Consider the following 14104-nt stretch of genomic DNA (forward strand, 5'->3'; position numbering starts at 1 on the left):
CTTGGGCACAGCCCCCGCTACTAAAGCAAGCCTCTTCTGTGTTGGCCATTGCTAAGGCTCTTGTAAATAAACTAGGAGGAGCACACTGTTTTTTTGAATTTCCTTGTTTGTATTCCGATGAACTTCTTGAACTGGATCCTTTTCTAATTACCCAATACTAGTATTATTTTAATAAGAGTGTAAATTACCAGAAGTTGTTTTTTTTTCCAGATATGAGTGTCATCATTATAAGATAGATGGGATGTACAGGGTTTGTGCTTCCTCATCATAGTTAAATAAGCAAATATTAAAATAAAGAAAAATGTGGGGAGAAAACAGGTAGTTAACATAAATCTGATTTTAACCAAAACTGTGACCATTGAGTTGCTGAGGACTTCTCAGTGGGGGATGTTTTGGAAGGAAGGGCACTTTCTTTCTCTCTCCCCAAACTGTACTGCCAGCCATCTGTGGATAATTATTGTCCAGTCTCTGCTGAGAACTTGTGATAGTTAATATTTCCTCACCGCTTGAACAAATAAGCGATAATCACTGCAAGGTACTTGACCACAGGAGTAGAAAGATGAATAGCATGAAAGAGTCAGTGTATACCTTGGTTTGTGAGAACAACTCAGTTTTCTATTAGTGATTATGACAAATTCAAGTTCTTGAGGACTCGGAGAATGAGTACATTGAGTTACATAGTATCTCTGGAAAAAATAAGTTAAAAGATCAAAATTATCAAAAATCTTAACAATTCTCCATTCCTGTTTGTTTCGTATTATTTTTAATTTACATTATCCTTTCTCAGAGAAAATATTGAATGTTTATAGCTAAGCTGGGGACAGCTCACCTCATTGCAATGTTTATTCTCTTAAACTGTCAAATCTTTATAGTTTTATTGAGCCCTATGTAACAGGAGAGCAGAAATCATTAACTCTGGTTTAAAAATGGCCTCTGGAACTGTCCAGAATCATTGCTGTGATTTTGTTTTTCTTTTTTCAGTTATGTTAATAATACATAGGCTATGCCTTTAGTTCAAAGACCTGTAGGTTTACAAATAACAGCTATTTCAACTTTGTAATACTCTTGATGTGATAACTTCTAAGTTTGTCTGAGAGTGGTCTGGCAATCTTTTTGTTTTTGAGGCTTCACAGTTGGACTTTTTCTATCCCTACAGTGACAATCTTTATGAACCTCATTGCTCAGTTTTTTCCCAATACGTAAAACTCAAGATTTTTAAAACTTATTTCTGGACCCACAGAAAACTTAAGATCTTAGCTCTTTGAAAAACCACTCCCTTTCAAAATGCCACAGAGTACATTTTGCTGATAGCAAGAAAAATGTGTGTTGCTATTGAAATGGCTTTGGGTAATTTGATCAAAATCTCATCAGGCCTGATCCATTTGGGTGTATATTTTATGCTTATTTTTTGCTTATTAATTTTCCTTTTCTTCATAGGTTTCAGTAGGTACAAGTCCTTGACTGCTTCCAGCACCTTTTCCAGAGGAAATGAACTGGGCAGCGCTGGTGTGCCCCTGTGGGCGTGAGAAGCATCCCAGGGCTGGCCAGGAGGCAGGCCTTGCTCACATGCGCAGGGAACAGCCGATCACCAGCTTTAGGGTCAGGAAGGAATTTTCCCCCAGCACAGATTGGCAGCAGTGCCTGGGGGTTTTTCTCCTTCCTCTGCAGCACTGAGCACGGCCCACTCCCAGGGCTCCTCGGAGCCCTTTCAGGCCACTGATTGCCTGCTCTTGCAGCACCAAGACACCAGCTGTGCCCTGCAGCTCTCTCACTCTGTGCCCTGGGGCAAGCTCAGGCACTTCCATGCGTTACCTATGCACACAGTTGCCTGCAATGACTGCAAAGGTTGGCTCAAGCCTGTTGGGTACATGGGACAGCAGCTCTGCCCTGTGTGCTGCCTGCAGAACCAACTCCAGATTCAGCAAAGTGCTGCCAGGGGGTGCATTCCACAACAGTGCAAAGTCACGGCTTGCATGTCCCTGTGTGAATAGGCATGCATACATGGTGGTATGAGCACAGGTGTGAACCTGTGTGCACTGTCCCAGTGTGTGTGTGTGTGTGTGTGTGTGTGTGTGTGTGTTCCCCCTGTGTGCGTGCATGCGCAAATGCATGTGTGCACAGCTACACATGACTCTACATGAGAATGCATGTGGTCTCATCTCCATGTGCATACGCTTGCGTGTCCCTGTGTCAAAGCATAGCATCATCTCTGCTGGTTGCTTCCTGGGGCGGGAGCACCTTCCGCACCCTTGCGTGGGTGGAGGTCAGCCCTGCCCAGACGATAGAGACCTGCCCTGAGGTGAGGTGGGCCTTGGGAAGAGGAATAGAGAGGATGGCGGGTTACAGAGATGTGTGGAGCTGCCAGCAGAGACCCCAGGACAGTCAGTGCAGAGCTGCACTCTTAACAGCTGCTTACCCCAGGCAGCTTGCAAGGGCTGGCACCTATGCAGAGATGGGGAAGCACATGGGGTGCCCCATCCCCTCTGCAGCCACAGCGTAGGACTAGCAGGTGCATGTCCTGTTCTCATCATGTCCCCCATGACCCTGCAGGGGCTAACAGTTTGCAGTGCTGTATGCAACTGCGACCATGACTGCACCCCTGGCAACATGGACATGTTGGGCCACAGAGACTGGGCATGTGCAGGGACAAGTGATCTGTGCAGCACTGCACAGTGGGCAGGATCCCATATGCCAGGAAGTTCAGTGCTGTGTGTTCATCCTCACAGGGCAGAAGACAGGGGGCTGCGTGCCCAGTGCTGGTGGCACCAAGAAGAGCTGTGAGATGCTGGCTTGGTGTCTAGCAGAGGAAGCAAGTGTCGGGTGCGGGCCCCAAGGATGTGTCCTGGCCCTGGGGAGGATATTCCTCTGCTAGGATGGAACAGGCACCAAAAGGCTGGCCCATCTTCAAGGTCCTGCTGGAGACCAAGGGATGCTCTGGGCGGTACACCTCTAAGGTGCTCTTGAGAGGTTTGGCCCCTTCAGCAATAGGCCCTGGCCTGGGGAGGGGGTGCCATGGCACAGGGATGCCACTTCCCAATGGCAGCATGGGAGCGGACTCTTGCCCTTTCTGCAGTGACCTGGGGCAAGCCTGGGGCAGCATGGGACGTGTGGACACAGAGCAAGGGGCCGGCAGGCGTCCTGGGCCATGGCCCAGGCCTGGCCTGGCAGCGGGAGGTGCAGCTGCCCTGGGGTGCTGGGCACAGGGGCTGCAGCAGGGCTGGCAGCCCCGGGGCCTTGTGCCAATGCTGGGCCGGCAGATGGCTGGCAGGGAGGCTGCAGCGCGGCCCCAGGGCCCCCATGTCGCAGCACTGTGACCCGGCAATGCAGTCTCAGTGCCTGCGGCACGAGCAGGGCTAGAAGCCGCCCTCGCCCCTGCCGCTCTGCCACTTAGGTTCCCGGTGGCCGGGTGTCCGCTTTGGCAAGTCAGCACTAATGTTGGAGAAATCCTGTGAAAAAACCTTGCAAATAGTTAACAGGACTCAAGGACAAGGCAGAAAGAAAAACAGTACTGCAAAAGATAACAAGCTCTGACTAAATAACCTTGATGAAACCACAGCACTTTGAAGAATGCGAGGGGGAGGTAAGACAAAAACATCAGAGTAACCCAGAAGTCACCTTAGGTTCATTAAGGCTTATTAACATATTAAACTAGACACCCCTAAATGAATAATGAGATGGAAATGACAAGATAATGATGTTACAACCTCTTCTTTGCTTCCTATGCTAATTAACAGGAATGTGAAAGTGCAAGCACAGAACGATTACCTGATGTGATGAAATTGTAACCAATAGAAAGATTTGTATAAAGTACTCCCTGAAAAGCGTGTATAAATCAAGAATGAGAGGGGGAGAAAGTGTGCCAGCGTTGTGGATTTATCACCTAGCACCCATCTCTGCGCAGAAATGAAATAAACAAACATCTCGACCCTGTGTGTCTATTGGTTGCTTGCACACCGGGTAACAGAACCCAGATTTTGGACAACACATACAGTATCTCATCTCCAGGACAGTGCTTTTTGGCATGTCCTGACTTCATGAGGAGACACCCAGGATCGATACCAGTTGGAGAATGTTGCTCTCCCTTATTCTACAAGCTGAAAAAGAAGCAGAAGCAGCAGCAGCAGAAGCTGCAGAAGCAGAAGAAGAGGAAGAAAGCTCACTAGAAGCAGAAAGACGGGCGTATTAGGGAAGACTGTCTTTCAGCTACACTCCCCAAACCTCTGCAATTAGCCGTACAAGCCTTGAAGAAAATTATAGGGAGAGCAGTGGTTCATCAGGGCTTTCTGCATTTTAATGAGCCCCATGGGGTTCTGGTGCTGAGTGCATGGACTCAGCTTCTGAGAGCAGATTGAACCAAATGGTCAAGAAGTCAAAGTCAGAAGCCCAGCCCAAAGGTTTGCAGAGCGTGAGTGGGTCCCCCTGAAGGCCATTAGCAACAAGGGGGGCTGATGAGAGCAGAACATTGTGATCCCCAATCACAGGCAGGCAGAGGAAATGTGCAGGTGGCTCTGACACCACGTAACCTCTTCCTGTGTTTCATCGAGCAAAATGGCCAGGCACGGACACCCAGCCCCTGGGAAGGGAGGTCCTTTCTGCTGCACGTTGCTCAAGGCTCTTCCTGGGGGCAGTGTGAGGGTGGGAGCGTGCAATGGCGAGTGCAGGGCAAGGACACAACACTTTGCAGGCTGCCCAGTGGGGCAAGGGAACGGCAAGGCCCCGGTGTCTCCTGGTCGGCCCTGGTGGCACACACAACAGCCCTAGCCGAGGGGACCAGGACTTGCCCCTTCTGCTTGTAAAACCTCATGAAGGTGCCGCTGGCCGAATCCCCGGGCTTCTCAGGATTCCGCCAGACGGAAGCTCCTTGGTGTCAGCTGTTCACGTGTGTGCGCAGACGGCTCACCCACACTTTGTGGTGCCTCTGACAAGATAACAGCGGGCAGAACTACCTGCAGCACAGCACCACTACTAGCAGGCGGTGCTAGTGTAATGGCATTGCTGGCCAAGGTAGGAATTACCATCTCAAAGGCATCTCAAAAACACCAGAGGAGGGTTCAAGACAAGCAAAACCTTTCCCTGTGGGGAAAGGGCAAACAGAGACGGGCTGTTTGGAGGCAAGGCTATGTGGATGGCAAGAGGGAAGAACTTAGACGGGGGAAAAGAGCAAGAAAGAGACTAAGAGGTGAAGCAAAGCAGGACCCAGGGCAGATCGTGCTTGTGTCTGATGTACTTCCATGGTCCCACGGAACCTCAGTGCTTTCCCTAACACCAGCAAGAGAAGCGCCGGAGCGGAAGGAATCACAGGCTCGCTGAGGCAAGGCAGGACCTCCGGCGGCCTCTTACCCATCCTCTGGCTCCCAGCAGGGTCAGCTATGGTGGCAGAGTAGGTTTCCCAGGCCCTGAGGTACTCTTGAAAGCTCTTCTCCAGGCTGAGCAAGCCCCCTTGCCTCACCCAGCAAGCACTTCCGATCCCCAGCCATCTTGGGAGCAGTCCATCGAACTCGCTCACCCATACCAGGTGCATCTGCTGACTCTTTCAATCCGCGATGAGTTTTAGCAGTTAGCTGTGGTCTGCAGAAAGGTCCCAGGGAGGAGGGAGGCAGTACCCCAGCTCATACTAGGTCTCAGCGACTTGTAGACCAGTTGGACAGGCATCAGTCTGCATGCTGAGGGATCTGGCTGTTGTCATGGCGATGCTGGAGCAATGCTGAGAGGAAACCCCTGCAAATAGTTAACACGACTCAAGGCCAAGGCGGAGAGAAAAACAGCATTGCAAGGGATAACCAGCTGCAGCGGAATGACCTTGCTGAAACCACAGCACGTCAAAGAATGTGAGAGGTAGGCAATTCAAAAACAGCGGAATAACCCACAAGTGACTGTCGGTTCATGAAGGCTTATTAACATGTTATCCTAGACACCCCTAAATGAATAATGAGGTGGAAATGCCATGATAATGATGTCACCGCCTCTTCTCCACTTTGTATGCTAATTAACAGGAAGGTGAAAGTGCAAGCGCAGAGCGAATAATGAAATTGTAACCGGAAGGTAAATTGGTATGAAGTACTCCCTGAAAAGCGTATATAAAACTGGGGGAGGTTCCTGAGCTCTGGAAGAAAGCAAATATCACTCCTACCCGCAAGCACGGCAAGAAGGCAGATGCAGACCTGGCAGCCTGTCTGCCTGTCAGCCTCAGCTTGATCCCTGAGAAGGTGATGGAGAAAATCCTCCCCGGAGCCCTTTCCACACATATTTTCCCCAGAAGGGGACTGGGAATACTCAGCATGGCATCATTCTAAAATGAATGGATGGGCTCAGTGCGTAAGGGCAGTAGGGCACCGGGTGCTGTTTATGGGGCTTTTGTAAGTGGTTGATACACCAGAGAGTTGTGCAGCCACTTGGGGATCTCACTTTAATGAATGACTTCTACTCCAAAGTGCATGGGGAGCCCCGGGAATCGCGCAGAGCGGTCACAGCTGGGAAGCTGCTGGACACCCAGGTTGGACAGCCAGTCAGGAGTCACTCCGCGTCCCCTAAAGGCCCCTTTCACAGAATGGGTAAGGTTGGAAGGGACCTCTGGAGATCTTCTAGTCCAACCCCCCTGCTCAAGCAGGGTCACTTACAGCAGGTTAGACAGGGGTGCATCTGGGTGTGCTTTGAATAGCTCCAGAGAAGGAGATTCCACAACCTCTGTGGGCAACATGTTCCAGTGCTCTGTCACTCTCACAGTAGAGAACTCCCTCCTCATATTCAGGCAGAACTGCCTGTGTTTCAGGTTGTGCCCGTTGCCTCACGTCCTGCCGCATGGCACTACCGACAAGAGTCCGGCCCCATCCCCTTGACACTCTCCCTTCAGATCCTTATACACACTGAGGAGAGTTACACACTTGGTCAGACTAGAGCTATTTCTTCATCTCGACCGTATGCAGCTGGAGTGGCAACTGGCTGCAAAGCAGCTAGACATCGCTGACAAAGGGCAATATGCATGTCCGGCCCTGACTGGATTGGTCAGTGTGTAGAGAGCACCCTTTGGGGCTACTCTCACGTGCTCTGCCAGTTGCCTGAGTCCTCACCAGATCTTCCACAGGTGCTCTTACTACACATGGGCACATCTGAATGCATGCAAAAAGAGCCAGTGCGGGAAAAGGAACATCACAGACAACATTGCTGCTGCTGCCAAGACCATCATGAGGTTCTAACCTCTTCCTAATGCACCTCAGGATACCTGTGGCCACCTTGGCCACAGGGGCACGTTGCTGGCTCATAATCAACTTGTTGTCCACCAGCACTCCCAGCTCCTTCTCTGCAGAGCTGCTTTCTAGCAGGTCAGCCCCCAGCTAGTACTGGTGCCTAGCCTTATTCCTCCCTCGGTGCAGCACTCCACACTTGCCCTTGTCAAACCTCAGGACGTTCTTCTCTGCCCCACTCCCCAGCCTGGCCAGGTCTCTCTGAATGACAGCACAGTGCTCAGCTGTATCAGCCACTCCTCCCAGCTTGGTATCATCAGCAAACCTGCTGAGGAGGCACTCTGTCCCTTCAACCAGGTCATTGATGAATAACCTGAACAGGATGGGACCAAGTCCTGAGCCCTGGGTAACTCCACTAGCCACAGGCCTCCAACTAGACTCCGCACAATGGACAACAACCGTCTGAGCTCTGCCGTTCAGCCAGTTCTCAATCCTCAATCCACCTCACAGTCCACTCATCCAACACACACTTCCTGAGCTTGCCTGGGAGGATGTTACGGGAGACAGTGTTGAAAGCCTTGCTGAAGTCAAAGTATACCATGTCTACTGCTCTTCTCTCATCTACCCAGCCAATCATGCCATCATAGAAGGCTATCAGATTTCCCCTTAACCATGTTTTCTCCTTAGTGAATCCATGCTGACAACTCCTGATCACCCTGTTTTCCTCCATATGCTTGGAGATGGCATCCAGAATGAGCTGTTCTATCACCTTTTGAGGGATGGAGGTGAGGCTGACTGGCCTGTAGTTACCTGGGACCTCTTTCTTGCCCCTTTTGAAGACTGGAGTGACATTGGCTTTCTTCCAGTCCTCAGGCACCCCTCCTGTTCTCCAGGACCTTTCAAAGATGATGGAGAGTGGTCTGGCAAGAGCATCTGCAGCTCAGTACTCGTCGGTGTATCCCATTAGGACCCACGGGTTTGTGAACATTAAGCTTACCCAGAAGATCTCTAATCCGATCCTCCTGAAGCAAGGGAAAGTCTTCCTTTCTGCAGACTTTCTCCCTCGTCTACAGCCTCTGGGATTCTTGAGGGCTGCTGTTAGCAGTGGAGACTGAAGCAAAGAAGGCATTCAGTAATAGTGCCTTCTCTGCAACCTTCGTCACCAGGGCCTTTTCCCCATTCAGCAGCAGGCCCACATTTTCCCCAGCCTTCCTCTTGCTGCTGAGGTATAGGAGGAAGCCCTTCTTGTTATCCTTAACATCCCTCGCTGGACTTAATTCCAGCTGGGCCTTAGGCTTCCTCGTCGCATCTCTACATACTCTGACAGCATTCCTATAATCGTCCCAAGTAGCCTCTCTCCTCTTCCACATTCTGTGTACTTTCTTCTTCTGTCTGAATTTGGCCAAGAGCTCTTTGCTCATCCATGCTGGTGTCCTGCCCCATCTGCTGGGCTTCTTTCTCCTTGGGATGCCCCACTTGAGCTTGGAGGAAGTGATGCTTGAATACTAGCCAGCTCTCTTGGACCCCGCTTCCTTCTAGGGCCTTAACCCATGAGACTCCACCAATTAGGTCTCTGAAGAGCCTGAAGTCCACTTTCCTGAAGTCCAGGGTTGCAGTCCTGCTTGTTGCCCTAGTTCTTTTCTGCAGGATCCTCAACTCCACCACCTCATGGTCACTGAAGCCAAGGCTGCCCCCAACCTTCATATCTACAACCAGTCCTTCTTTGTTGCTTAAGACAGGGTCCAGCAGGAAAACCTTTCTCGTAGGCTCCTCCACCACCTGTGTCAAGAAGTTATCATCGATGTACTGCAGGAGCCTCCTGGACTGTTTGTGCCTTGCTGTGCTGTCCTTCTGGCAGATGTCAGGGTGGTTGAAGTCTCCCATGGGAACCAGGACCTGTGATTGGGAGGCTACTTCCAGCTGTCTGTGGAAGGCCTCATTGACTTCCTCTTCTTGGTCAGGTGGCTTGTCTTAGACACCCACAACGGGGTCCCCCATGTTAGCCTGCCCTTTGATCCTCACCCATAAGCTCTCGACTGCCTCCTCCTCCACTCCTAGACAGAACTCGAGGCATTCCAATTGCTCTCTCACATAAAGAGGAACTCACCACCTCGCCTTCCTGGCCTGTCTTTCCTGAAACGCACGTAGCCATCCACGACCGCATTCCAGTCATGTGAGCTATCCCACCATGACTCTGTATTATCAGCCCCATTACATTTCGAGCTTTACAAACCTTTCTAGTTTTCCTATACCTCTGGCATGTTCAGTGTTGTCCTGCATCTGTCGTAGGTGTAGAACCACTAAGCTCCAAGAAATTCTTCTCCTCAACAAATGATGAGTTCTCGAGTTCAGCGCAACCAGCCGGCACAGCCCAACACTCTTCAAAGCCTCAGGCTGGGAGCAGACAGGCTGGGGAGCATCTGTGCTGGAAAAGACAAGAGGATTTTGGCACACCAAAGGCAAGGGAAGAATCACAGAATCACAGAATGGTTGAGGTTGGAAGGGACCACTGGAGATCCTCTAGTTGAACCAGCCTACACAAGCAAGGTCACCTACAACATGTTAGATGGGATTGCATCTGGGCCGGGGGACCCAGTGCATCCCCTCAGGTGTAGGACAGAGGCTCCCAGAGGTGACCAGCTTCAAAAATGGGCAGAACCTCTCCTCAGTGGTGCCCAGCCTTGGTCCTGGCTCTGCTCTATCTGCACCCCGTGGTGGGGGGGCACCACTCAACCCATGTCTCAGCCCATGCCATGGGAGATGCTGTCCTGGACTGTTCCCTGAGCAGGGACGGGGAGCTGTTACAGGTTTCACATGGGTCTGTGCTTCCCAAGGAACACCTTTTTGCTTAAAAGATGCAGTTAGCCAAATTGTAATTAGAGAATATCTTCACCTGCTTTCTTGTTTGGATGCCAGAGGATTAATAGCTGCATTAAAAAACAACAACAAAAAAAATCCACTCCAAATTTTGTCTCTCTTGCCTCTACTAGCTAACTGGGCATTGAAAACTTCTCCATGATTGATAATCATCAAGGAACAAATCTAGTACCTAAGCTCCAAGGAAATTAAAAGGGGAAAAAAAAAAAAAAAAAAAAAAAAAAAAAGCCCCGGAAGGAGGGGATATTCTACTTCAAAATGAAGTAACCTTTTTAAAGGTCGGGCAGGAGCTGTGAGCACAGAAGCGGTGCCTGCAGTTACCTTGTGATACACTCCAACAAGCAATCCTTTCTGTCCCTACAACTACAAAAAAGGGGTTCATGCCCGCGGAGCCCTTGGCTGAGCAGCTCTGCTCATGTGGACACACCAGCACTGCACAGCACTTGTATAAATCCACAGATCTGCATTTACCCCTCTGGCCTTGGCACTTCCTTGCCCACAGCCCTCTGCAGCCCATTACCCACAACAGGCACACACGAGTGCTGCCTGGTCCACATTTACTGCACAACCAGGCACCACGCAGAGTGCCATTGACAGGCTGGAGAAAGGGGCAGAGAGGAACCTCATGAAGTTTGGCAATGGGAAATCTCAAGTCCTGCACATGAGAAGAAAAATCCCCAGGCATCAGGACATGTTGGGGACTGACCAGCTGAGGAGCAGCTTTCCAGAGAAGGACCCAGGGATCCGGGTGGGCAAGTTGGCCATGAGCAAGCAACACATCTGTGTGAAAAAGACGGCTGACAGTGTGGCTATTGTGAGGAAAAGGAAGTACAAGGGGTCTTGTATCTGGATGCACATCAACAGAAATGCCAGGAATAAGGAAAGTGCAGAACAGACTCATGGACACCCATTCTGCCCACTCCTGGTCTAGCACTAGTCTTCTTCACATCAGGAAATGTTTTCCCCAAAGAAACTAAACAGTCCCCCAATACCTACAGTACTTGCACCAGACCAAGCGAGCACCCCCAGCACTTGGTGCTCAGACCTCAGCTGAGCAGCTGCTTTTCCCAGGCTCTCTGACTCAGGAGAGAGAGTGAAATGCTCCCACAAGGGCAGCCCAAGCAACAAGCACATGGGCAAATTCAGCTGCACAAGGTAGATGAGGCGGTAGCTGCACCCAGGCCCCTCTGCTGTAGTCCTTCAACCTCCTGTCAGCGGCACCACAGATGCCTCCATCCTGATATCCTGACTAGCGATTTCTTCTTCTTAATGCACATGGCATGAAAAGAACAGATCTGGAATTAAAACCCCTCTTTCTTTCCCTTCCACATCCACAAACACTGAAAACAACCGAGATAATCTAGTTGCTACTAGCAACCCTCTGGTTGACTTCACAGTCTTCATCAAAGCTACCTGCTGGCATATCGGACAGCATGGCAATAGCGACCTCACAAGCAAAAGCAGCAGCTACGTGCCTACCCCTGGCCTCTCACATACTTAAACAAAAGTGTCCTCACACTCTGCATTGAAGCCATGCTCGTGCTGCTGGCCTCTCATGGACAGAGGCACAAAAATCTCAGAAGCACAAACAGCACTAATGTCTGCACTGCGCCTCTACCAGGTACTCATGCAGAACCAGAACTCAGAACCAGAAACAGCAGAAATGGGTCTGCTGATGGCCTGTCAGATTCTTCAGCAACAATGATGCTCTAGTTAGATTCCCGGGGACCAAATGTCCTGTTTGGCAAGCCAGCACAAACTCTCTCTCACACACAAACACTCTTCAGCAGCAAGCAGTTTATTAGTAGATACTTACAAACAGACGGACTCGATGGTAGTCTCGAGAAGGACCACTCCAATGCTTGTCCCGATCATCTACATGATGAGAGGGAGAGTCGGCAGGCACAATCTTTTCAGGCATCCCCGAGGAGGCAACGTGGCCCTCTGCTGTGTAGCAGCCTCTCTCTCCTCTGGAAATATTCCGGTACTTATGATTATTGGTGGTAGGTGGGAGTCCCGGCACATGGGGCCAACAAGTGCAGGGAGTCCAGCCCAACTCTGCCCTGCTTGTGTAATCAGCCTATGATACTGCGCACACGTGCAGACTTATTTCGGGGGCCACTTTGACTTTGGGGGTCACTATTTCATTACTCGTCAACTGGAGACTTTCATTTTGACTGCTTCTCATGGTTATTCTGTGGCTTCCTGCCACAGAATCTATGTGTAACCAAATGCTGTTCTTTCTCACAGATTTCCAAGACCTTGTTAGTTACTTATTTGTACTCTGCTTAACACAGTGGTACTGTTCTAGGCACTAAAAAGTTACAATACTAGACCATTCTCACCAAGTATCAGGTAGTATAGATACAAAAGTTACAACACGGACCATTCCCACCAACTATCACCTAGTACAGATACAAAGGACAACAGAATCTGCATCGAAGGAATGTGCTTCCGTGTTGCTGGACTACCAGGCCCTAAGCACAAGGGCAAAAGGAACCATGTGCTTGATGCTGTCTAATCAGGTACTGAAGCAAAAGTCACCTCACAAGTACAAAAAGGAGCACTGTGTCCACTAGTGGCCTAGCAGACACCGAGGCCAAATTTCATTTCCAATACAAACATCAGCAATATGCATCAAGCGGGACTGCCAGCTCCTGAGGCTGAAGTGACGTCACAGGCATCCATGGAGCCATAGATCTGCCTGGCCTGTTAGGGACTCAGGCACAATTGCCCTAAACTCCACTTCCAGCTCAGCCGCTTAGAGGCCAGCTGCAAGCACGTGGCTCAGGGGATGGTTATGGTGTAATTTCTGCCTGAGCACCTGAACTTCCTGAGCTTCAACAAGGGCAAGTGCAGAGTGCTGCACCTAGGGAGAAATAACCCTAGGCACCAGTACTAGCTAGGGGCTGACCTTCTGCAGAGCAGCTCTGCAGAGAAGGACGTGGGAGTGCTGGTGGACAACAAGTTGACCATGAGCCAGCCTTGTGCCCTTGTGGGCAAGAAGGCCAGTGGTCTCCTGGGGTGCATTAGGAAGAGTGTTGCCAGCAGGTCGAGTGAAGTGATCCTGTCCCTCTCCTCAGCCCTGGGGAGGCCTCATCTCGAGTACTGTGTCCAGTTCTGGGCTCCCCAGCACAAGAGAGACATGGAGCTACTGAAGAGAGTCCAGCGTAGGGCTACGAAGATGATTAGAGGGCTGGAGCATCTGCCCTATGAGGAATGTCTGCGAGAGCTGGGCCTCTTCAGCCTGGGGAAGAGAAGACTGAGGGGGGATCTTATCAATGTGTATAAGTAGCTGAAGGGAGGGTGTCAAGGCGACAGGGACAAACTCTTTTCAGTTGTCTTGTGTGACAGGACAAGAGGCAATGGGCAGAAATTGAGGCACAGGAAGTTCCACCAGAACGTGAGGGAGAATTTCTTCACTGTGAAAGTGGCGGAGCACTGGAACAGGTTGCCCGGAGAGGTCGTAGAGTCTCCTTCTCTGGAGATATTCAAGGCCTGCCTGGATGCAACCCTGTCTAACATGCTGTAGGTGACCCTGCTGAGCAGGGAGGTTGGACTAGATGATCTCCAGAGGTCCCTTCCAACCTTACTGATTCTATGATTCTATAATTCTATGACTCAGGCACAATTGCCCTAAACAAGTACAAACAGCAGCAAGGGGCCTGCTCCCCATTCATGAAGCTCTGAGACACAAGGGACCTCACCATCTGCACGAAAGCTAGGGGCATACTGTTGGCCTACCAGGTTCAGAGGCACAACTCACCTCGCAAGCGCAAAGGGCATCAAGGTGCCTGCTGCTGGTCTTTCTGGGACTGAGTCACAAGTGACCGGAAAAGTGCAAACCTTCACGGAGGAGAAGCTCACCTGCGCCACTCTCGTGGCCCTTCACTACGCTGTTACCACTCCAAACATAACAGTCCCCTGCAAACAGCTTTCATCTCCTGGCAAGGCTCTCTCCAGGACATGGGACATCTTCACTCTGTCACCCTGGGCACAATCTGTAAAAGGGAACAATTGGTTGTGCCTTTCCTTTATTACCATCA

Source organism: Rhea pennata, chromosome 8 (genome assembly GCF_028389875.1).
Source record: "Rhea pennata isolate bPtePen1 chromosome 8, bPtePen1.pri, whole genome shotgun sequence".
In the NCBI taxonomy this organism is placed as follows: domain Eukaryota; kingdom Metazoa; phylum Chordata; class Aves; order Rheiformes; family Rheidae; genus Rhea; species Rhea pennata.